Source organism: Rhipicephalus sanguineus, chromosome 9, assembly GCF_013339695.2.
Source record: "Rhipicephalus sanguineus isolate Rsan-2018 chromosome 9, BIME_Rsan_1.4, whole genome shotgun sequence".
In the NCBI taxonomy this organism is placed as follows: Eukaryota; Metazoa; Arthropoda; class Arachnida; order Ixodida; family Ixodidae; genus Rhipicephalus; species Rhipicephalus sanguineus.
Genome location: NC_051184.2, coordinates 34,295,491 through 34,319,341, shown reverse-complemented (window position 1 = coordinate 34,319,341; position 23,851 = coordinate 34,295,491). Strand labels below are relative to the sequence as shown.

The 23,851-nt window shown below is 49.6% G+C and overlaps 1 protein-coding gene across 3 annotated transcripts in view; it reads left to right on the top strand.

Annotated features, from left to right (window-relative positions):
• Positions 1–23,851, top strand: part of LOC119404946 (uncharacterized) — a 244,579-nt gene that overhangs the window by 202,856 nt on the left and 17,872 nt on the right. The window contains exon 1 of one of the 3 annotated variants that reach the window (XM_037671674.2): positions 11,316–11,596. The exons of the other annotated variants lie outside the window; for them this stretch is intronic. The gene's annotated coding sequence lies outside the window, so the exon portion shown is untranslated. Of the gene's footprint in view, positions 1–11,315; positions 11,597–23,851 lie in introns of those variants that run through there. 3 annotated transcript variants of the gene reach the window in all.

Sequence of the window (23,851 nt, the reverse complement as noted above, 5' to 3'; positions counted from 1 at the left end):
GGAGTAATAAGGAAAAAAAAAATGAAAACTCTCGGCGGTGTTTGCATCCGTGCCGATGATAGGCGTGGGGTGCACGGAGCTGCTCTCGCGATTTCTTTCTCTCTCTCTCTCTCGCTCTCTCTAACGAGGTGTCGCATTAAGAAACCATTCCGCTTCTGCGAGCAGCCATCTACAGAAAAAAGGTGTTGTGCATTCGCGCATCATAAAGTATTCCCTTATTCCTTCCTAGACCATCGCCAGAGTCTGCGTGTAGTGCCGAGGAAGCGCGCAGGAATAGCGACGGCAATTAAGCGCAGTATGCCCCTATTAGAAAACTCGAGGGAGTTGGAGAGACGTTTGAGTTACATGGTGTCGACGTCGGCTTAACGAGCAGGCGTATGACTGTAGGCGTATGTTTCATGTTAGCGCAACTTTTTTTTTTTTTTGCCCGGTAACGTGCTCTAGAAACGTTTTCTATACTGAGTAGAATTGGAATGAATGAATGAATGAATGAATGAATGAATGAATGAATGAATGAATGAATGAATGAATGAATGAATGAATGAATGAATGAATGAACTTGAACGCAATGCAATGGATGATTGATATGGATGGACGCAATGGAACGGAACCTGATGCGGTGGAGTGGATGGATGGATGGAATGTGATGGTGTGGTATATGTTACGGAATGGATGGATGGAGCGGAACAGAATACAATGTAGACAGAGCAAGAGTTGATGCTAGAAACGGAGCTCTCGTTTTCGCTTAGCCCTCGGGAGGACGAAAATAGACTATGTTCGAGAGACAGCAGATGCGCTACGTTCGCGTGTTCACGAGATTTCAACCCACGAAATTTGCAGTGGGGCAATCCCTCGTAGTTATATCTCATTTCGAGCAAGTACTCTCTACGATACAATGTATACAAGATTACATAAACATGTCGCAAAGCAGTCAATACCAAATGTATCTTCATACAGTCTACATGTAGACTGCACAACCCTCAAAATATTCATACAAAGCAAGTTATGTCGTTCTAATGATTGTCCACAGTCACGGCACTTCGAAAAACTTAGAGTGCTAATTAATTGTACGCTTTCGCTGTCCTCTTGGTTGGACGACCCGGATTCCAGTTCACACTTGAAAATTTCATGAGCTTCTGTGGCTCATCCGCACGCGCACAGTTTCAAGGCATTCGTCCTTTTTTCTTTACTAACAAGCATAGTTCGATTGCGGAAGTTGCTTCCGCTTCATTTGTATGCACTAGGCGAGTTTGCATTCCCGCACTCTTTGAGCACCACTCCGTCGTCCACTCTGTTCCCAGGACCCCCCGCCGCGCGGTCATCGATGTTAAAGGGTTAAGCGGGGCGGGGGATTATCTATCATTGCCCAAGCGAGCTCTGACCTCTGAGGTCTCGCGTACCTCTCTTAAATTGCTGCGTAGCAGCTCTCCCTCGCCCTGTTTCTCTCGTCTCAACAACTCCCTTGGGAGGAGGATCGCGTTGACGTTCGCGCGCACGCTGTTGGTGTATTTCGTTACGTAATATTCGAGGAAGACGTTTGTTCGAGAAAAGATGGAAGCCTGGGAGTTACGCGATGTCGACGAACTAGGAATGTCGCTGGAGCCATCGTTTCGACTTGCTGCCTTCTCGAAACGTCGACTCCAGAAACATTGCTTGATCGACGATTTCGCAATCATTGTCATTTTGACGTTTTTGGAACATGTGGGCGCACCCAGAGTCCGGAACACGAAGCTTAAACTAAACCGCGGTCACTCGGTCTCAGTGTCGATCTGAAGTAGAGTGAGTGAGTGAGTGAGTGAGTGAGTGAGTGAGTGAGTGAGTGAGTGAGTGAGTGAGTGAGTGAGTGAGTGAGTGAGTGAGTGAGTGAGTGAGTGAGTGAGTGAGGGGGTTAGTGAGTGAGTGAGTGAGTGAGTGAGTGAGTGAGTGAGTGAGTGAGTGAGTGAGTGAGTGAGTGAGTGAGTGAGTGAGTGGAGTTAGTGAGTGAGTTAGTGAGTGGAGTTGGTGACTTAGTGAGTGAGTGAGTGAGTGAGTGAGTGAGTGAGTGAGTGAGTGAGTGAGTGAGTGAGTGAGTGAGTGAGTGAGTGAGTGAGTGAGTGAGTGAAAGTTTTGCCGACCTATGGACTTGAATATCCGGAATTGTTCTAGCCGGGAGCAATTCGGGTAACAATGTTGGTAACAGGTAAAACGTGTTTCCATTTTTGCTCTCTTGTGAATCCGCCCTTTTAGTGCGGAGATAACGGTATTGTCATGTCGTTAAGTTTTGTGACAGTCTAGCGAAGCACCGAGTTGCGTTCGGCGGGTTATCTCATGTGGCATCCCCCTCATAAAGGCGACCAATACAGTACTACGTATAGTTCCGTCTCCTTGGGAACATACATAAACCTCGCACTGCATACCAGATGTGTTTTCCGGGAGGTCTATATACGTTTTTTTATTAGTGCATGTGCGATCTCTGACTTGTTTTTCCGTGCTTGGTGTCCTTGAAGGGCGATTTCACCGACCCTTCGGCCTCCTTTACAAGTACATGGGGCGTAGCACTGTTATTACTTTACTGAAGACATTGTTTTCCTGGGCGTTACCAAACGCTTTCTGTAACTACGTGTGATGCTGTATGCATCAAGTTCTGACCGAATTCACCTACCGAATTTGCTCCAATACTAGCGGCACTCACTAATTTGGCTATCTATTGCCTTGTGTTGGATAACTAATGTCTAATATTGGCCTAGCGTTGGCTATCCGCTATGTTGATTATTTGCTAATGTAACAGCAGCATTGTCCTCATTCGAGCTTTGTCGTGTCTGACCTCTTTACATACATGTGTGCATGCCTACAGAACACCGGTAAGAATCGCGCGTATCGAGTGCTGGATGTTAAGTTACGTTACGGAAAAGACGTTAGGCGTCACGTTAACAAACAGGAGCGTGGCGATATGTTTTATAAGTTCAACAAGTGCAGTTTATATTCTTATTGAGTTTGGACGTTGTAGTTTGTAGGTCGTGTAAAAGCGTATAGAGCAGATCTGTGATAGTCCACTACAGTAACACCTTGGATGCCGGAGCTTGGCATGCACAGTTGTAAACGGTACCTGAAGGTAGTTAGTTAAGAAAACTTTCAAGCATACGGGATGAATTACCTGACGCAAGATTGCCGTCATTGGAGGTTTGTTTAGGAAAGCCTTTATCTTGCAGTGCTGGCCTATAATTAGGCAGTTGATGTATATGATACAATACACAAAGAGAGAAAGAGAGAAAGAATAAATCAAGGGCAGGGTGTTTAATAACGGCTGCCATTCGTTGGCTACCATGCTCAGAGGAAGGGGGAGAAAAATTCCGCCAGTAGTCTTACTGATTGACGTTACGTGCTGCTGAACATGACAAGGTCACTGGTTCGATTTCTTATGCGCCGCGACCACGTACATATTCCTTTATGGAGCCACAGTGTACTGTACAACCGCACGCTAACCGCACTTTCGGTGGCCACTAAACGACTCCCAGGTGATCAATTACTTCGGAGCCCTCCACTAAAAGGGGTTTCGTTTAAGCTGACGCGTTGCTTCGGGGAGCAGTTAAAAATCCATCAGTCATCTAGTTACGCACCTGCACTCTAGGCTGACGAGTTTGCGGTGGCGTGCGCATGTGTGCTACTCAATACGAGCTTAGTCACGCGAGTGTTAACGGGTCACGCGCGTGGCAAGTAAACAAATTACGTTTGACGTTACGAACGGTGACGTGCTGCTGTCAACGGCGTTTCTTTTCTGGTCGCGCGCGCGTCACGCCAAATCTATCGGTTGCGACGCGACTCCCAAAACGAACGCGCGCCTCTTTCCCCACCTCTCTGCCACTTCATCTCTATAGTGTTTTTCTGAACCTCCTCTCCCGCGCAGCCGTTGCTTGAACGCTTTGCACAGAAAGAGCTTCGATTGCTGACGGCGTCGCTAGACCAATGCGGTGGTACACAGGGAACGCGAAATAGCACGCGCGCGCGCATACAGACACATTCAGTCGTCAGGGAAACGGTCCGAGCGTCAAAATAATGCGCCTCGGTGCCGACAGTAAACGCACCACAGCGCCGCGAGCTGTTGGTTGTCCGAGGAAGCTGCCTCAGTGTTCCTGCGTGCGGTTGGCATGCAGCAAGCAGTGTTGTACGCCTGCTAGCCCAGGAGGGCAGGGACTTCGCATAGAGGGCCGAGAGACTGCAATGTCACTCGATTCCGGGGCGTAGCGGCCCTTCGTATTTAGTCGTGGCTCGCAAAACTGTGTCGGAATTGTTGATCGGACCGGAACGCATGCGGCTCGGAAAACTGGATTACGCGGTAAGTGTACGCATGTGCGGATAATCCGTTCAGCTCCGCTTCCGAGGTAACGGCGTTTGGGCACGTTTTTGAGAATTTTCTCACGCATATTTTCGCAGTTTTTGTTTAAACTTCGGTCACACGCGGTTCTCGCCCGTTACGGGATGACACTTGGCAACTGTAAACGCGAATTTCGGGAAAGGCTTGTAAGGTACATTAATTTGATGGTTAAAGCTGGGCTTGAAAGGTAGTGATTCGTTATTCTGGCGTAATTACATTGTTGTGAACAGAATAATATCCGCTGACGCCATGCAGCATTGAAGAATGTGCGATGACGCTGTGTGCCGGGGACTGATTACGGCTGTTTCACCATTGTAAACGCTGTTAAAAGTGACGGTCCCACGACATTCCGAATAGGGGTCGTGTGAGTGGCGTGTAATGGATGCTTTGTCACTTTCGATGCGCAGCTGTCCGCGATTCCGCCGTGGACTCGCAGGTCCGCGAGTACACGGTGTAGTTGAGTCGTTGCAGCAAGTATTCGTAATTAGTATATTGGCTTCAGCACTTAAGTGGGAATTAGAGAGTCGCTGCGTCTACTTTCTTGGTGATTGATGATTAGCATTGGTTGCTTGTGATTAGCTGTGACGCCAATTTGCTCACTGGTGGATAGTGTATTACTATAGTTGTAGTTGCTGAAATATCAGTATAATCAGACAATTCCTCTGATAAATTGCACAAACACATAAAAAACCAATAAGAAACAAGGCGAAGGAAACTCGTAACAGGTGATTTAAGTTAGCACTGTCAGTGTTCCATCTTCCCCAAAGCACTGCTCACACTTTATTTATTTTTCGCGACAGTAACATTCCGATGAGTCTCGCGTTCGGCTGCACGTGGGAAAGCTGTCAGCTCCACCGGCGCAACGTAGTTCCGAGACACCTTTCTCAGCCCGGAAGGAGGAAGGGGAAGTATACGGGCGGGCCGGAGGCAGCGTCGCGCGCTCCGGATCATGGAATCCGAGATGGCGGGACGCGCAGCCCCGGCGCCGGTAATCTAGGAGGCCATGGTCTCTTCCCGTCCCATGGTTGATCTGAACGCGTTTCAGAAGGAGGCGTTTCTCGCGGTATACACCTCTGCCAGGGTCGGGCCGAGGGCGTTCCCGGGTCACATACCTGCAGTGGTGCTTCCCTTGTAGGTGGCATCTCACCTTGTTTCACGATAGCGCAGCAGCCCGGAGAAGGAAAGCATTCAAACACCCTATGACTCTCTTCGCCCTCTTCCTCTTGTCGCCGTAGGCGCGGCGTGAGCCCCCTTCACCCGAAGCGGCCCCCGTAGCCCTCACTGCCTTCGCTGTTGATCTGTTTCATCGGCGACCTTTCGCCGGGCGGTAGTGGTGGGCAAGCGCTGCGCGAACAGCTGTACGCTGCCTTGCAGCAAAGCGAAGGAAGAACAGTAACAATGGTCCCGAATCGCAAACGCACGCCGCCCGTTATGTATATAATCTTCAAAGTAGTCTGATACCGCGTCAATGTCGTTTGTGTCTGAGCTTAAGTATTCACCGTGTAAATTTGCGATATTTCGTATATATATAATATAGTTGAAAGACGGGGCCGGCGTTCGTAGTGTTTCGACTTCTCTGTCTCGTGTTGTGTTTGCAAGCCCTGTCTTTTAACATGAATACGTACCAACTAACTCAGCTCCCTGTTATTCTAAGCTTTATTTCGTATAGTTTTGTTCAGGTGGCGCACTCGCATAGCCCGGGGACGTGGGATAACTGCGCGCAAGAGTGGTCTCGTATTTATTTAATATGTATTCCATTAAGCACCAATTAACGAAGTTTTCTCCCATAGTTAAGCCACATTGTGACGGTGCGGGCTTAATTAATTGCGTGCGAATGTAGGTAATAGGGAACACGTTTGTTCATGGCTTGTTTGCCATTGTTTGCCTGTTTTTGAAACAGGCGCAGCTATATCCAGCTGAAGATATATGTGCACTGAGTAATCGCAAGTACCCGTTGGACTGGATCCAATGAGCAGTACTTCCCGTCGAGGTGTCGGCGTTACGGCCGTGTCGTCAGTATCTTTGTTTCTTGGGTTAGCGCTTGATTTTGATTTAATATATCGCACCACTATAAATGTAATAATAATTTCCCAGTGAATATCGGCGCTTGAATGGCGAACTGGGTGCTCCTTTTCACACCGAACGGGGTCGTATGCCTACCTAGATTGAACTGCCACATTAGAATGCGGAACTGGCTGCATAGCTTTGCGTAGCGGAACACTGTTACGGTCCCGTGGGCTTCAGATTAAGGCGCGAATCGCGCAACACGTCCTTGTTAAAACAATTACTGCCTTCGCTATGGCGGAAGTGTATTAGAATACAACTTATTGGGTTTAATGTCCCGAAGCAGTATACATGGGATTACGAGGAACGCCGTATGGGAAGTCGGATTAATTAGCACCACCTGGGAATTTTCTAACGCGTGACACAATGATCTCTTTACACTCTCGTCATCGCAACATGGTCGGCATTCGAGTCGTATTGACCTTGTGTAGGCATAGGATGACGTTTTAGCCCCTGAACCTCAGCAAGATTGTTTCAGCGTTTTCAAAGACAAGATTCCGATCGCACTTCAATCATTCGCTCGTTATGCGTTGTGAGTGTTACTTCTGCTGGCCCAATATGAGAATCATGCCGCAACACACACGTAAACACGCACGCACACGCACACACGCACGCACACACACACGCACGCACGCACGCACGCACACACACACACACACACACACACACACACACACACACACACACACACACACACACACACACACACACACACACACACACACACACACGTGTAACGTGCCGATAAGCAGTCGCCACGGTAAAGCTACCGGTGTTATTGCTGCCGTATATGTATTCGATATCTCTCTATTATAGCCAGTATCTTATCACCCACTCTTTCGCAAGCTCTATGAACTTATCCAACGTTTCAGAGAGCATGGTGACATCGGAGAGCCGCCTGAAAGTATTGTTATCTCCGCTGACACAGGTTCTGGGAAAACATATCATACTTGTATATATCTAGAGACACTCTCACGTTGTACGCGCATAATCGAAGCGCTGTTTTTCGTCATCGCAGGTCGCGGTGGTCATTGCTCCTTGATGCAAACGGCGACTTGGGGCGCGGCCAAGAAGTGATCTCTTGCTCAGTCGCCGCGCCTGTGTGTATACAGCAGTGTGCGATTCTGCGAAGAGCTTTTTCCGGGGTGGCGGCATCCTCTCTTGTTTCCGCTTTTGGCGCCTCCCTTCGAGCACGGCTTCACTTCACGCATCGCTGCCCAGCGCCGCGATAACTTTCGTCCGTGAAAAAATTAATAACGCAGGTCAAAGCTCTCGCCAGTCTGTTAAATATACGTAGCGTGAAATGCCGAATTCATTCGTATCTAAGCAGACGGTTATTAAGGCGAAAGCCTTAGAACATCATCATCAGCCTGACTGCGCCCACTGCAGGGCAAAGGCCTCTCCCATGTTCCGCCAATCAACCCGGTCCTGTGCTTTCTACTGCCATGTTATACCCGTAAACTTCTTAGTTTCATCCTATAGACTTAGATACCTCATCAAACATGAAAATTGACCGTCGGCGGAGTCGGCGTCCCGCGGCGTCAGCGTCAAACAGGTGATGCATAAAATCGTCACGTGATGACTCCACAGATCGACAAAATTTGCGACTTCATTATGACGTCACATAATGGCGTCATCAGATGTCATCGTCGCTCGATCAAAGGTGGGCCGATCACGGAGGCTGTGTAAAACCATTTGGGGTGCTGAAAGCTTGCAGTACCTCCGATCCTGGAGGCAGTGAAAAACCACGTAAGGCGCAGAAATACTTCGTAGCGGCGTGAGGGAGGATGAACACATCGACCGAGAAGAAAAAGGTGCTTTTCGCCTTCGAGTAGCCATAGGTGAACGCATAAGGGACCCTGTGAGTTTATTTTGTTTTTATTTTTCCTGTAGCGAAGTGTCGGAGACAAAGGATTGTGCGAGTTCCTGTGATTGAAGTCGCCCTTAGGAATACGTTCGGGATCGCGCTTGCATCGCTGAACATCGCTGATTTAAATGTGGCGATGTGTTTGGGAGCATTGGAAAGATACCGGAGAAGCTTATATTGCGACCATCTAAGAGGTGCACTTGAAAGGGAAACAGAGAAAGAAACAGTGTGCTCATAAGTGAGGACAGCGCATTTCGTGATGATTGACAAGTCCTCACCTCTGCTTGGAACATAATGTGAACTGTTGAGAGTGCGTGTACTCTTAATGGGAGAGCAGTGATCCAGCCCGGTCAGACGTGCCGCTAAAGAGATCGGAGTGTTCGCAAACAGAATGTTTAGACAAATTATTAACGATTTAGGGTGCTATGCGCCCCCTACTATGGGACAGCAGTGTGTTTAGAAAAATTTATTTTATCACAGACGGTTAACATCAATAACAATTTAACATGACGTTTTCTTGCTAGAAATACGTTCACGAGAAGGACAAAACATAATTCGGTCGTCATCTGCCCGCGTACCCAGTTATTTCCTTCCACACGTCGCGTTTTCAGAAAGAGATAGTTGACTTTGTCCATACAGACACACGTTTTTGTCGCTGGATTTAGATCGGAAACATTAACGTCCTAGTAAATTTCGTGAGGGATTCTAATATCGCTCTGCAGCCAAACGTAATTTTCTTGTTAGTAACGTCGAACCTTTAACTATCAACATACGTAGTGTTTACATTAGCCGAGAAAATGTACTTATGGTTCGAGCGGAAACCAGCTAGCACCACTGTCCTTCACAGGTGAAGGGAGGCACGCCAGGACGCGCCGTGGTTCTGTAGGCGAAGACTGCATTTTAGATGCGAAGCATCTTATGGCGGAGTTCAAACCGGTGGTGGTCTGCGGCGTGACCACCCTTACTGCGCATGCGTGAACCCTCTCCACACCTCTCCCCTTCCCCTCCCCCTCTCCACTTCCCCTCTGAAACGCGGGCTCAACATGCCGAAACGCTGCTTCGCATCGCCTCATGGTCCCCTTTAGCGGAGATGGTGTGATTTTTTTTATTAGGTTATAACCGAGCCTATGTACAGGCATGTGTACAGGGGTGGTCAAAAGTTCCCAGGCCCCGCTGCCATGGGATTACATGGAACAGCGGCCTGGTAACTTTTACCATCCCTGTACTACAATGGGAGAACACTAAGCTGTCTCTCAAGGAACACGCGCAACTTGTGGTTACAAACCTGTGTTGAGACCAACTGGCACTCGATTCAGAGTACTGTGTATTTTAATATGGGAGGGCTGTGTGCAGCCGTCTCCATGCGAACAAGCGTTGTAATAACAATAATAATATTCGGGGTTTTACGTCCTAAAACCACGATATGACTATGAGAGACGCTGCAGTAGGAAGTTCCGGAAATTTTGACTATATGGTGTTTTTTAATGTGCACTGATATCGCACAGCACACGAGCCTCTACCATTTCGCCTCCATCGAAATGCGACCGCCGCAGCCGGGATCGAGCCCGCGACCTTCGGGTCAGTAGCCAGCACCGTAACCGCTACACCACCGTGGTGGCGGACGTGAACAAGCGTAGTATATCATTCTAACTGGTATCCGTGAAGGTGACGACTGTGGGTGAACACTCGGTGTGTTGTTGTACGAAAACCATCCAGGGTATTTACACCCGCGTTGTGTATATACAGGCAAGAATTCTAGAAGCTGAAGTGCTCCAACTGCGCCTGGAGCCGTGTCAGCTTCTAGAATTCTTTAACCCAGACGAAGAGGTCTCTGTCAAAGTGTTTACATTTGAGGCGAGAGTTTCGTTCAAGACAATGTATTTCTGGGCATTTCTTCCACCTGCATTCTGTAACGGGGCACGACCGAATCCAAGTTCCGTATTTACTCGCGTACTACAAGCAGTGGATAATTTTAACTAAAGTCATCGCTAATGTTGGCTAGTGATGTGCGCTCTCAGTAATTGATGGTCGGTGCTGGCTTAGTGACGGTATATGTCGGCTGATGCAATCCGCTGTTGCAACCGCTGCGTTATCCTCATTCGATCTCACTCCAACGATTTACTTCTCTACCACACTTGCCACGTCCCGGTTGGATTGCATTTCTGAGCGTCGACCCAGATTCGAGTAAAAATTGTCGATGACTAAACCGGTGCTTTTTCTTCACTCTTTTTCCTCAGAACTTTACACCAGCGGATACGTGTTCGCCTCTTGAATGCGCGTTCTTTCCTCACCGAGCTAAGCTCGTGTGAGTCAGGCTGCCCGCGGCAAGCGGGGCCACCGACTGGCGCGTAGCGCACCGGTGCGCGCGCTTCGATGACAGGCGGCTCACGTGTGCGCCCACCCCGGAGACGCCGCGGTTGACCCTGGGCGTCCTTCGCGTACGTGACGTCATCCCGCACGTCGTTTTAAACGCGTCTCTCCCCTTCCTTCAATCTGCACGCCGTCACCACCGGCGGCGGCTAGACGGCGTGGCGCAGATTTGGCGAAGTGCCTGCTACCACTGCTACTGCTAGTCAAAACCGGCGTCGTCGTTGGCTGAAGAAGCAAATGAAGGGAGAGGATGCCCGTTGAAAGTAACGAACCCCCTCCGAACCCAAGACAATGCGACGATCGTCGCATCCTTTCTTTGCTCTAAGCCCGCACCCCAGTGTAACGGAAAGGGAAGAAGAGAGAGGGGCGGGGGAGAGGAGATAGAGAGAAGTGGAGAGGAGGCGCAGGCGTCTGCGTCGATTCCGACGCGGGACGTCCCGCTGGCGGATCTGGCGTTCGTTGCGCGCGCTGTCGTCTCGCGCCTCTCCGGCCGCTGGCTACGCGCGCGCGCTCACACTTTCGCTGTCTGATTCCCCTGGCCGGTCGCGCTTAGAGGATTCCTAGGCGGCGGCGGAAAAGGCGTACGCCGGCCTTCTCGGGATTTCTTTTTTTTTTTTTCGTGTTTTCTTCTTCAATCATCCGTTCGTCGTCTTGGAAGTCTCCGATGGCGGCATCGGATATGTGGAAAGACTTTTCTCGTCCCTTTTAAAGGGGCTGACGTCGTCGCAACACCGGTGAGAGTGTGCGCGTGTTGTTCCTGCGGCGCCTTCGTGCGCGCGCTGGGCACTGACTCGAGAAGAGTGCGACGCGCTGCCGGCAGTACGCGTCGCTCGTTCGTGTGGTCGTGGTGGTGGTGCCGGCTGTGATTCTGTGTTCGCGAACGAAATAACTACTGCGGATTTCCTGGCTGTCTGCCTATGGATTTAGATTTGACGAGATAAGCGGTGAGTATTGAATATCATTTTGCGATAGCGTGACCGTCAAACGCTGCGCGCACGATTGAGTTTGGAAAGTTGCGGAAACACCATACATATCTGAGTGTGAAAACGAGGCGCAAAGACGGGACAGTGAAGTGAAGTCGCACTAACACAGCGCTGCGTTTGTGTGCTTCGTTTCGTTGTCCCGTCTTTGTGCACTGTTTTCGCACTTGTCCTTACCTGTTACGGTTTTGCAAAATCCCACTCTTTCTTGTTGTAGTATAGACATCAGTTTTCTGTTTCTCAGCACGCTAGCCTCGTATAACGGCACGCGAAGACTGAGCGGGCCTTTGACGCTACGGAACTAAATATGTACGTCGAGTGATCATTGCCAATCGCACTCTAATCGCAGCCTTAACCTTCGTTCGTACCACCATCTCGGCTTGAAGGAACGCATGTCCTCCTGTGACATTGATGTATGGCGATGTATGTCACTTAATCACTCGTTGTTCTGTTTTTTTTTTTTCTCGTTACACGTGACGGCCCAACGCGCTTTCGATATAACCGCTCCTTTTTTTTGTTGGCCTTCTTCGTAAACGCCGGGAAGCGCGTGTGTCGACGTCTTTGTTCGTCATCGCCGCGCTAATCACATCACCACGCGCGCTAGCACGGTTCGGTATAACCACGCGTCGCGAACTTGCTCCCGAAGAAACTTCGTGCACGAACCGAGGACCAACGAACGAAGCCACGATGAACTGCGCTTGTCTGCGCTTCCACGAAGCCTTTCGCTCTAGCGGCGCCCGACTCCGGTGAAACGAGCCGATCTACCTACACGTCCCCCCCCCCCCCCCTCGCTAGTTTCTAAGCACACCGCGAACGACACGGCGATTTGTTCTTCCCGGTACTGCTGCCATTACCGCGCAACCTTGCGTCTTTTGCCGTCCGTTCGTTTCACCTCTTCTGCCCTCCCTGCCACCCCTTTGCGCCCCCCCCCCCGCCCCTACCTTGTTGGAATCCACGTGTACTTTCGTTCCGAGAAAGCTAGCTGAGAGGAGGGGGAAAAGAGAGAGAGAGGAGGAACATTTATTGAGTCTGCTAGTTCCACGTAGAGGGGGAAAAGAAAAATTTTCGTGTTCGCCGTTTAGCATGCGAGACCCAATGCAACCCCCCCCCCCCCCCCCTTTTCCGCCCGGCTTCTTACGTCGCTTGTTTTGCGACTCGCGTAAGAAATCTCTCCTGTCTCCTGTAGCACTGCTTCTCGTTTCTCCATCTTAGTCCCCCCCTCCAGCAGCATCCGAAAAAACAAAGATAGCATTTTCTTTTTCCCGTACGTGGCGGCAAACAGCGGTGTTCAGCCGGTCACGTGAACCCGCTCGCCGCCGGCATCGTCTGTCATTAAGGCGCACTAATACCCGACCATCGGATGGCTTTGGCTCTCTCCTACACCACGCTTTCGCGTCCGTTAACCTCCCAAGGATGGCTTTTGCTTTTTCACATTTGTTCGATTCCTTTACCCTGTGTCTCTCGGCAATGGATCTCGCTTCCTCGTCCTCTGGAAAGGCGGGCTGGAATCGCCAAACCTTCGAGCGGTTTGGTTACGCAAGTCGTTTTCTTTTCCTTTTTTTTTTTCTACGGACAAACCCCTTTTATTTTGATCTGTACCGTTCCTCTCCTTCGCTCACCCTCCCCCACCTCCCTTTGTTTTTTGTTTTACCCTTTCCGGGTCGGATGTGTTTGGCTTAGGTCAAACGCCGTTCCCTCTCTGCTTATTTTTTTATCTGCTTTGTCTTCGTTCTTGTCGGATTTCGATTGTTTGTCCAAGCCACTCCCGTGTGAGTGAGCATGCACGCACAACAAACGCACCGTCGGCCCCGCCCCGCCCACTCTGATACTGGCATCGCCCCTCTCTCCTACCCACTCCCCTTCCTTTCTGACCCCTCCCCCCGTGTATGTGGAGAGGGGGATTATAGGGGATGCCACAGCGAGTACCCACCGCCCGGGGCCCTCGTCTCCTAATGCATCGGCACCTGCGTGCGGTTCGTCGATCCCTTTAAACCGACGACGGGATTCCCCCGTGTCCTCCTCTGATCTCGTGCAGCGGGGTTCCCTTTGTCAAGAGACTCGCTGTCTTCTCACGTGCACTCCGTCTGCCGGGGTCTGTGTTCAGACCGACCGTCTTCTTGTGCCGTGTTCGTTTCCGCGCTGTGTATTTTGCTTAGTCGGACCGACCGTGCCCACCTTTGAAACACAAGTGTCTGTCCTTCCTCCCGCTGTTGCCAGTCCGCCGCCGCCGTTTCCCGCTCCTCCTGGCTCGATCTCTCGTTGATGATCCGAGTCGCCGCTCGCCTCTTCCGCCGACGAAACCTCGGCACCTGTGCCATGGTTGGTGGATGTGTGTGATCTTGTGCCTGGAGTGAGTACCCTGCGAGGAAGCGGTGTTCGTTTGCCGGTGTTTTCCTTCAGGTACGTCTTACGTTGGGAGGCGTGGTTCGTAAACACGCTCGCTGTTGTGAAGAACCAGCGCACTGTTCCTCCAACTATTGAAAGTTCTTTGCCTGCATTATATTGTCGCGGTACAACGTGAACAAAAAAAGAACACATTGCAGCAGCGAAACAGCGTGTTCAAGTCAGCTGAACAGAAAACGTCTTCCTCGTTTGCCTCTCTCCGAATATTTCTTTCATACTATAGCCGTACACATCGACGTTGCTTAGTTTAGTCACTTACTTATTCATTTATTTCATGTTATTTGCACATGACTGCAATCCTCAAAGGTCCTGGACCCTCAGGAATGGGATGAGAGCAAACAGTTCGATTTACCTATACGCAATATAAGGACTATGTCAGCAGCTGTCAGTAGCAGTTCAAAACTCCCAGCAGTCACATGCCTAACATCACTGAGCAACTAGTTCGATTCCACGAAGGAAGGTGTTATTTTTAAACCTTTCCGTTCTGGCCTGGCGTAAATATATGTACAATGTTCAGGGTGTGAAAGTTTCTGTAGTTGATGTTGCCGCCGGTACTTCGCCGCCGACCGGTGCTTGAAACAACGAGTCGGTGCGTTTTGCTAGTTAACTCGGAGAAAGACTCAAAATATAGTTCTTAACTGGCGTCTTGCCCGCTGTCTACTTGAAGCAGATTTATGGCTTGGCACTCGTTACCCGCTAGCTGTTTCGTCGCTGAACGTAACTGGTGGTTTCAGTGTGACGTGTGTGGTCCACGAGCTGCTATCCTTTTTCAGGCGCACGCAAAGTGAGCGACGGTTGTTCCTGTCGGTGTTATACCGTACCCCCTTTACACGCGCGCTCAACACCGTCTCGCATATCCCGAAAAAAGAAAAACACTTCATATTTCATCCGCAGTATAGATGACTGCATTGACGTCACGGAAACCGCCGTGTTGGAGCACCGGCATGGAGGGACGCGGCGTTTGTGACGCCGCATTAATGTTGCCACTGACATCACATGCAGGTTCTTTCGCTATTCGCGCTCGGAGGCGTCCCTGCCACGTCGCTATCGCATTGAAACAGATTGACCGCAACTCGTTTGTCATCGAAGCCTCCATCGCGGAGTGCCAGTACGTCCGTGACGTCACGCGCAAGCTATATCCGGTGGTCTCACTTTTGCGTAACACCGTGTCGCGTTCGCCTCCCCCCTCTCTCTTCAACAGGATGCCACATCACATAACTTGCATCCGCCGCGTGTGCGGTCAGTCGTGCATTGTCCACTCTGTACGGACACCCTATTTCAATGTTGAGCGATGTGACACTGACGAACGCCCTGCCCTGGAATGTGCTTCGATTGACAAAGTGCTGCTCGGGAAACCGGCACCAATAGATATTCCAAGCACTGGTGCGCCGGCGCTTAATTGTGCTTGCACGCGTCAGAATAACCGCGCTTGTCACCTTATAGTTAGTCTATCGCCTGCATCGTTACCGGCACGAAAGCCATTCGGCGACGCGACGTTGTAATGACTGCGTAGCATAATTAGCGGCGCTGTACACGCACAAGGACTCGCTGCATCACCGAGTTGATGGTGTTCATGACCTACACCGATGAATAAATGATACAAACCGTCGGGTCTTTGTGCGCACGTATACGACATTCGGAAAGCGCTGCATTGTAAAAAAAAAAAAAAAAACTCTGGCGTCCTTATGGCATGTATGGTTCCGCTGTCGCTTCTTTCATTTTTTCCCCCGCTGTGTGCCTGCAGCACGTGTGCTCACGAAATTGATCCTCACTTCGAGCTGCAATACTGTATAGTCGCGACGACAGCGCGCATGCGGAGCCGCCCATTTCCCGGTTGCGACGACGTTATACTGAATGTGTAGTAGCAACCGGGTGGTGGCTATGTATGCATATGCGGCGTCCTTAATTGCGCTCGAATGCATTACGGTGTCGTATATGCGTACGGCGACCGCACATGGGGCGTTTTCCGCAGTGCCGAAACGTCGCAGTTCTCGCATCTTTTTTGCGGAGCTCGCGCGCGCGTGCGTCAGTGTTTGCTTCCTGGGCTTCATCTTTTTTTTCTTTTTTGATGCGTGTGCATGCGTGGCGGTAATGTTCGCAGGCCCTCGCGCAAGAACACGCCCGTGCCATTTAATCATGCCCTCGGGATTTTTCGTTTGCCTCAGCTCGCTTCGTTTTTGGTTTCCCTAAGCCGATTTGCTTTTACGACATCCGACCGGCGACGAGCGATGGTTCTTCGCCGGAAACCCTTTTGCAGCGTGCCGCGACCGGCGCACTTTGTTCGTCTGTGCGCGGCGTGTCGATTAGGCGCCGCCGGCGCGGGTTGGAAGCGGTGACACCGCCGCCGGTCTTAATATATTTCCGCGTCATCAACGTTATAACCCTGTCTATGTGCGCGCAGAAGCGACGCAAATCAATAACGTACTCCATGTGTATCGCGGCGCGCGGCAGCCTCAAAAGAAGTGTACACGGGGTGGGGCTCGAGCGAAATTGCGTGGGCACTTGCTACACAGTAATGACCCACGCGTCCGCTTGGTGGCTGCGTCGTGTACACAGTAAGTATTCCGGACTGTTTCAGCAATTTCATCCAATGGAATCGGTGTTGGTGGCGTCGTTTTCGATTCGGTAGCTCCGCCGACACGCGAGACGCCTAATTTAGATATGTATATTTCCCGCTTGTACAAAAATTATATTCGGGGTCTTTACCGCGTCCTTTGATAGCGGGTTGACCACAGCGTGCTGTCGTTCGCAAGAAGTTTGTTGAGCATCTAGAAACTTTATAAGCGTTTTTCTGTGAGAAGTTTGCCTGTGCATAGTCTTGCACCCTTTGTCGACTGATAGTTATCGACTTGATTGTATGTTTTTTGTTGTTGCAGATAGTTACTTCAGATACCTTTACCATTATCGGAGTGTCCTTATGCAGTTACTAATTTTATAGCTTCCTTCTGTACTAATTTTCTCTGAATACATACGTCTATATCGCAATGTGCCTTAAAAATCTTGGTCTGGAAATGTATAGACCATAGAGAGAGGCTCACCTCTTGCTGACGTTTGCTTCTCGATAGCATAATTCTCGTAGCGTAAAGAGCGAGATTTACGAAAAAAAATTCTATGATGTCTTCAATGAACTGCGTGCGCGCGATTTATAGCCGGTAAATGCGATCGTATTTGAGAGCGTACGTGGCCAGGCTCGTGCATCGTGTGTGGGCCCGTGCGGTTGTTGGCCGCGCGGAATTTTTAGCGGCCGCCTAATCCGCGAGGTGCCTATACCGAATCGAAACCTCGAATAGAAACAATGCTGCCTCGAATGCGAGCAGCGAGTTATCGTAGAATTCGATCACCGTGCTATAGAAGAATCTCAGCAAGCTTCCCGCTTGATTAGACATTCCTTGTGCTCGGCGTAGCCCGTAACCTTTTATTTCAATTTGTGACTCGTTATTTTTCTTTGTCTGTTTTTACTTTTCTGATTATTGCCTCACTGCACACGGGTATAGCCTTTTTTAGAACATATGCATAGTTTGAATAGCATACGGCCATTTGCCGGAAACCCTTTAGTCTCGCCTAAAACTATTCCGATCATTTAAAGGGTCTTCCCCATCCGAACTCGTTCCTATAGTGTTTTTACCTCAAGTTGCACGTGCAGCAGCTAAGGCTTTTCACGGTGATTACTTCGCTGCTATGGTAAGCTGGGTGGTATTGCTCACATATACGCGTGTATTAATACGTGTTTTGCTTGAAGGGGCCTTATAGTACATTAAATCATCCTTTTAGTTTGCAGTGAAGAACTGCGCTAAAAAAGTTTCGGAGTTGTAAAGCTGTTCGCTTGCAGCAACCGCGTATGGAGCCGAAGGGACCACCCGTTGTATATGAAAGATTCGCGGTTTTCTTCTGCACCCAAGGCTGCGCTTCGTGGTGTGGTGTCAAAACATCATCACAATGCGCATTTGTTCACAGAAAACTCGAGAATTGACAATGGTTGAATAAAAACAATGTAGTAGTAGTAGTAGTAAGTTGTAGTCGTAAGTATTAGTAGTAGAAGTTGTAGTCGTAAGTATTAGTAGTAATAGTTAGTATTAATTGTTGTTGTTAATGTTGTAGCTTGTTGTTGTTGTTGTAGCTGCCGATAGGCGACATTTGGCGACGGCTTAGCCGATACTAACCAATAATAGTCAACAATTAGCTAACATTAGCCAGTTCTGGTTGTATTTGAGTAAATGTGGTAGTTGCATTCGACCTTAAAATCCTTATTACGGGACATCGTCACTCCCAGTTACAAAAATTGGGTCAAGGTGACCCGGGAAGAATAGAATTGAAAAAGAAAAAAAAAAGCAATGCAGTGTGTGGCATTGACCGTCCTTTTGTGAACCGTTAATCGCTAAAGCCGTTTCAGCTCACGAACCCAAACGTTCATGCGGGTGATAGACGTGCGAAAGGTTTTGATTTTTTTCTTATTCTTTCTCTTGAGAAAAATAAGGGGGTTCACGGCGCTCGGTTATAAACACTGTGCAGTGGGTTGCTGGCTAAATGCATTGGCCAAGCGCGTTCCCTCAACTGGCGCTTCGAGCACAATTAAGGTCACCCCACGCGAGAACCAGCGGCGAAGATGTTGGGAAAATCGTTTCGGAAAAAAAAAAAAAAAATAAAGCTATGCTCTTACGATCTATAAAGACCATACTTGCGCGGCCGTGAACGCATTTCGAATGAGCGTGGTGCCAGCGGTGTTTGAGTCCTTTGCGAGGGTCATCGGTCTGTTCAGCCGGTAATGAAATATAGAAGAGACCGTGCGGCAACTGTGTTGGAGAAAGTGGCTGTAATGGTAAGGATTCGGATGACGACGACGGTCACAGCCACAGAGACGACGTTAATGACATTAAAGTAGGTCGCTATTCCGTACTCGTGCCTCTTAGCACCAAATGATCGTGTAGAGAGGCCTGTCGCGCTGCGTGTGTGCATAACCTTTAGTTCCATAGGGGTCGCCGGCCTGCATAGATCGCCTTTCGAATGTTTGCGTTCGTGTCTTGTGTACATGTCTTGCAGTCGCCCCTGCGTTTCACGCTTCCCAACCGTAGATTGTTTCTAGCTTGTAGTATAAGCTACAGTTGTAGTTTCTAGCTTGCAGTTTCTATAGCCTGTAGTACAGTACATCTTTAATATACACGTCCTTGTGATTCTTGCTTAAAAGGTACCAATATACCGGTTTTTGGAATTTATAAAGCTGGGTTTCGAGGGCTGCTTTAACACCTTCGTTTTGCCTTTTTTTTTCACTTGCAATGTCACACGTCATTCAACTCATGACTGACATTTGCGGCGCCCGTAGGTATCCGCATTGCCATTCCAACTCGCCCGAGGCGCAACCAGCACGAACTTATACACTCTTAAGAACAAAGGGCGTGGGCTTCTTTATGTCACACAACAACAATCTTGCGTGTCCTTCCTTGCCTTATCGTCACGCGCCAGGTACTTTGAGGTTACGAACGGCGTGCGCGCCATCGGGGTGACATGGCATTCTCGGTAGGAAAGCTGCGAGCGCCGAGTTATCGAGAAAGGAAGCGCGAGCAAGCGAGGATAATGATATTCTAGTCTGACATCACATGTAAGCATTATTTTTCAAGGGTGTAGAGAAAGCAACATCTCTTACCTAATACCCATAGTGTTGTCTTTACGGTGAAAAAAAAATAAAACGAAGACCACGGTTTGGTCATCATTACCTCCGGTAACAAACGCGCTTCCCTTCCGAATGAATGAGCTCCAGAGAATGCTTTTGTACCAATACGTGGGCGCACCTAAGCTTGCTCCGTTGTACCCCTATAACGACCCGCGTAAACTCTCTTTATTATCCCAACCAGAGAAACAGCCTTCGCATCGATATGCAAACACACGCTCGCCTTCCCATCGTTTTACGTGCGCGTACACCCTTACGCGCCTCTGTTAACAACTACGGCGACAGCGTCCTTCCATCGACAGCGGGAGGTCCGCCATCCTTGAACTCCCTTCTTCGGCTGCTTGGGCATCCAGGACATCACGCACGCACTCCCAAAGCGAAACACGCGAAGCCTATCGACGGCCGACGCTTCCCCGTGCACGGCTCGCGCGTACGTGTACGCTTGGCGTGCACTCGTGCTTGTTTGCTTGTCTCAGATATATGTACAGCTGTAAACGAGCCTGACCGTCCGCATCGTGTTACATAGGCGCCTATTGCTTGTGTGCGCGTGTGTTGTACTATCTCAACGCCTCGGCACCGTCCTGTGCTGGCCACCTGAATGGACATTGAAGAGAGAAACTATTTATTTTTTCGTGTATTAAGATGAAAGCCTTAAATGCCTCATCAGACGCGAAAACTGACCGTCGGCGTCCCTCGGCGTCGGCGTGAGCACGAGTGATGATTCAAAAAATCGTCACATGATGGCGTCACCGTAGGACGTCATCGTGACTTCATAAGTCGACAGAATTTTTTTACATCGCGACGTCACTGGGACACCACATAACGTGATGTAACCTGATGACATCATCACACGACGTCGTCGCGTGGTCAAAAGTGGGCCGATCACGGAGGCAGTGCAAAACCAGACGAGGTGCAGAAAGCTTGCAATGCCTCCGATCCTGGAGGCAGTGCGAAACCACGTTAGGTGCAGAAAGGTTTCGGAGGGGGGCGGGGGAGGATTGATGCATTGACTAAGAAGAAAAAGATAGTTTCACCTTCGAGTCGTCTTAGGCGAATGCAATAAGGCACCCTTGTGAGATTTAAATAAAGCATCCTTTTCCGATATGTGCCAAAACGAAATCGAGACTTGCTGCGGGTAGAGCCTTGTTAAGGTATAAGGCTTTCTTCATGCCACTGCCCTCAAATATCTTTAGGTACGAGAAGAACACGTTCATATCTTGTTTGAACGTCACGATGAAAGGTGCGCTACGAAACCCAAAACCCGTTGACAGATCATACGTTTCGAGCAGTGGCTTAGAAACGTTCGACAGTGTTTGCTCCGTTTGAGCATAACCTTGTCCCGTTTCGCCACAACCCCGAGCCCGCGGTATCGACATGCTTGAAGCAACGCGTGTCACGGAACGTCGTCGTACGTAATACAGCTGGAGGGTATATACCGCCCCCTCTTCAAGGGCGAGTGTGTACCGTGTTTACACTTTCGGAAAACGATATGCCGCCCATGCATCTACGTCTTAGCGGCAACTATACGTCCCGCGTGCACACGCATCGTATAAACACTTCGTGCGTGCTTTCAAAACGATCTCTCCCGTGCCGCGGTCGTTCCGTAGACACGTGATCCCCGTATAATTACGCGCGTGTCTCTGATGATTCCCCCGCCATGTTCGTCAGAAGTCATCATCAACATCCTATCGCGGCGTTCAAACGAGCAATTGAGCTATCGCGTTTCGCGCCGCACCATGCACGTCGAGGCTTATTGTTTTCCGATACCACGCTATGCAACAGTCGGCCGCTGATCGTATCATCTCTTAACGACCGGATTGTATGCTATACGCAACGCCCTTCGTATATGCATGGAAATTCGTGGGGCGCTGACGCGGCTCTCGAGCGAAAAAGCGCGTGCTCTCGACGGCGCGTCTATACTAATATATATGCTCCGTACGTCTCGCCGATTCCGTGCAGTGAAGGAAAAGCTACGGGGTGTGCCGTGGCAGCCAGAGGCGAGCTGTAAAATGTTGTTACGTTACTCGACGTTATCGTAGTTTGTGTAGCTTAGCAGTTAACTTACGTTTGAAAAAAAAATTGCCGTTCTTTGTCTGCGAGAGTCGTGCCTGGACTTAGAAAGTGTGCGTTTTTTTTTTTTTATCGCTTATACGCGAAAGTAATTCAGCCGATTGACGTCTTCATCGCCTGCCGTGTTGGCTTAGCGGCTAATGTGTTGCGCTGCTAAGCTCGAGGACGCGGGTTCGATTCCCTTCCACGGCGGCCTTAGATTCGTCGAAGTGCAAAAAAAAAAAAAAACGTGTGACTTAGATTTGGGTGCACTTCAAAGAGCCTCAGGTGGTCGAAATGAATCCAGTTAATCTCGACGGCGGACCTCATAATCATACCCTGGTTTTTGGCTTGTTAAAACCCATGAAATCTTAATTTTTTCGAGACGTCATCATCGACAGTGCTTAATTAGCTTATAGCACACTTTGACGCTTGAATGTCCAGTTCCACCCCGCCACGGTGGTCTAGTGGTTATGGCGCTCGACTGCTGACCCTAAGGTCGCGGGATCGAATCCCGGCCGCGGCGGCTGCATTTTCGATGGAGGCGAAAATGTTTGAGGCCCGTGTACTTAGATTTAGGTGCACGTTAAAGAACACCAGGAGGTCGAAATTTCCGGAGCCCTCCACTACGGCATCTCTCATAATCATATCGTGGTTTTGGGACGTTAAACCCCATATAATATAATAAAGTCCAGTTCTCGTGTCTTCGTTAAATCAGTAATAAATTACACTGTCCGTCATACGAATAAATGTTCCCAACACACTTCGAAAGCGTGCGTGTACGTCGTGGCGGCTTACCATGCACAGCTTATGACGTCAACACGCCGCTGAAGGTTATCATATATTAATGCGCTGGTTCCTCTGATTGGTTCACGAGGCTTTGATAGCTTTGGCTGCACTGCATGCGTGCGCAGTGTCGGTGGGTTGCGGTGTGCTTAATATACGCGCCACACTGACAGGTAAAGATGAAAAAGAGGATCCAAAAAGAAAGAAGAAAAAAAAAGGAGGTAGGGGAGTTACTGTTTCCTGCAGTGGTTCCTCTTGTCTTCTAGTGCACGCGCGCGTTCTCGTGTACCGCATAACGATCTTGACACAGATTTTGGCTAGGCGCGCTTGACACCCATTTCGTGCGAGGGAGGGTATGTGCACGTCCTTCGGAAAACCACCACCGTCATCCTTACCGACATCGCTATACCGGTGTGGTGATTAGCCCAGAGCGTACATGCAGCGAGCTCATTACTTATTCGTTTGCTCTTCTTTTGCCTATTTCCCTCTCGTGCATGTGCGCGACGCCATGCCGGTGCGCCGCATGCTCTTGGTCCTTGCAAGCTGTGCACACACCTCGCCTCATTTCGCTCTGCACGAAGCGAACGAGTGATGAATGGCAGTGAGTGATTGCCTCGACGCTTTGTCCCCTGCGTGTGTTGCCGAGTGTCGACAGACGCTTCTACACTACTGCAGCGATCGCGCTTGGGCCTCTGCCAAAGTGTATACCTATGGGAACGGGGGAGCTCGTTGATGTTATCAACATTGGTATATATCGCGACGGGGACTTCGTGCAGAGGTCGTTGTAGTCCGTGGGACCCGTCTGCGCTGCATCGCCGCGTGTGCAGTGCTGTCTGCTAGACGTTTCTTTTGTTTATGGTAGTCAGTGGAAGAGAAAATCGTCTTTTAACTTTATTCAGTGTCATATGAAGTTGCAAAGGAAATGTGCACGAAATGTTTTCTCGGAAAGCCTCCGCTCTTGAAAGAGAGAGAGAGAGAAATAACATTTGCTCCCGTCAGAAATGACGGGGCAGAAGGCTTTAGCCTTCACGCTGCCCTCCATTCAGAAAAACGACAGCTGAGGACCTCAGTGACTATGGTGTTACTATGCACTTTCGTAGAAAGCGGCGATGGAAAAGGTGCTGGGGGGCCTAACTTCGTGGCCGACTTACTATTTGTTTCTTCTTTATCTACCACCTCAATGTATGATTTACTTTACTATAGCTAGTCGTACGAAGTTTAGAGATGAAAGGTAAGACACTTTCTATGCCTTGTTTTCTCTCGGATGTGTTCCTTTTCCTCCAGGTAATTCGTTTTTTTTTTCTTTGCATATATACGCC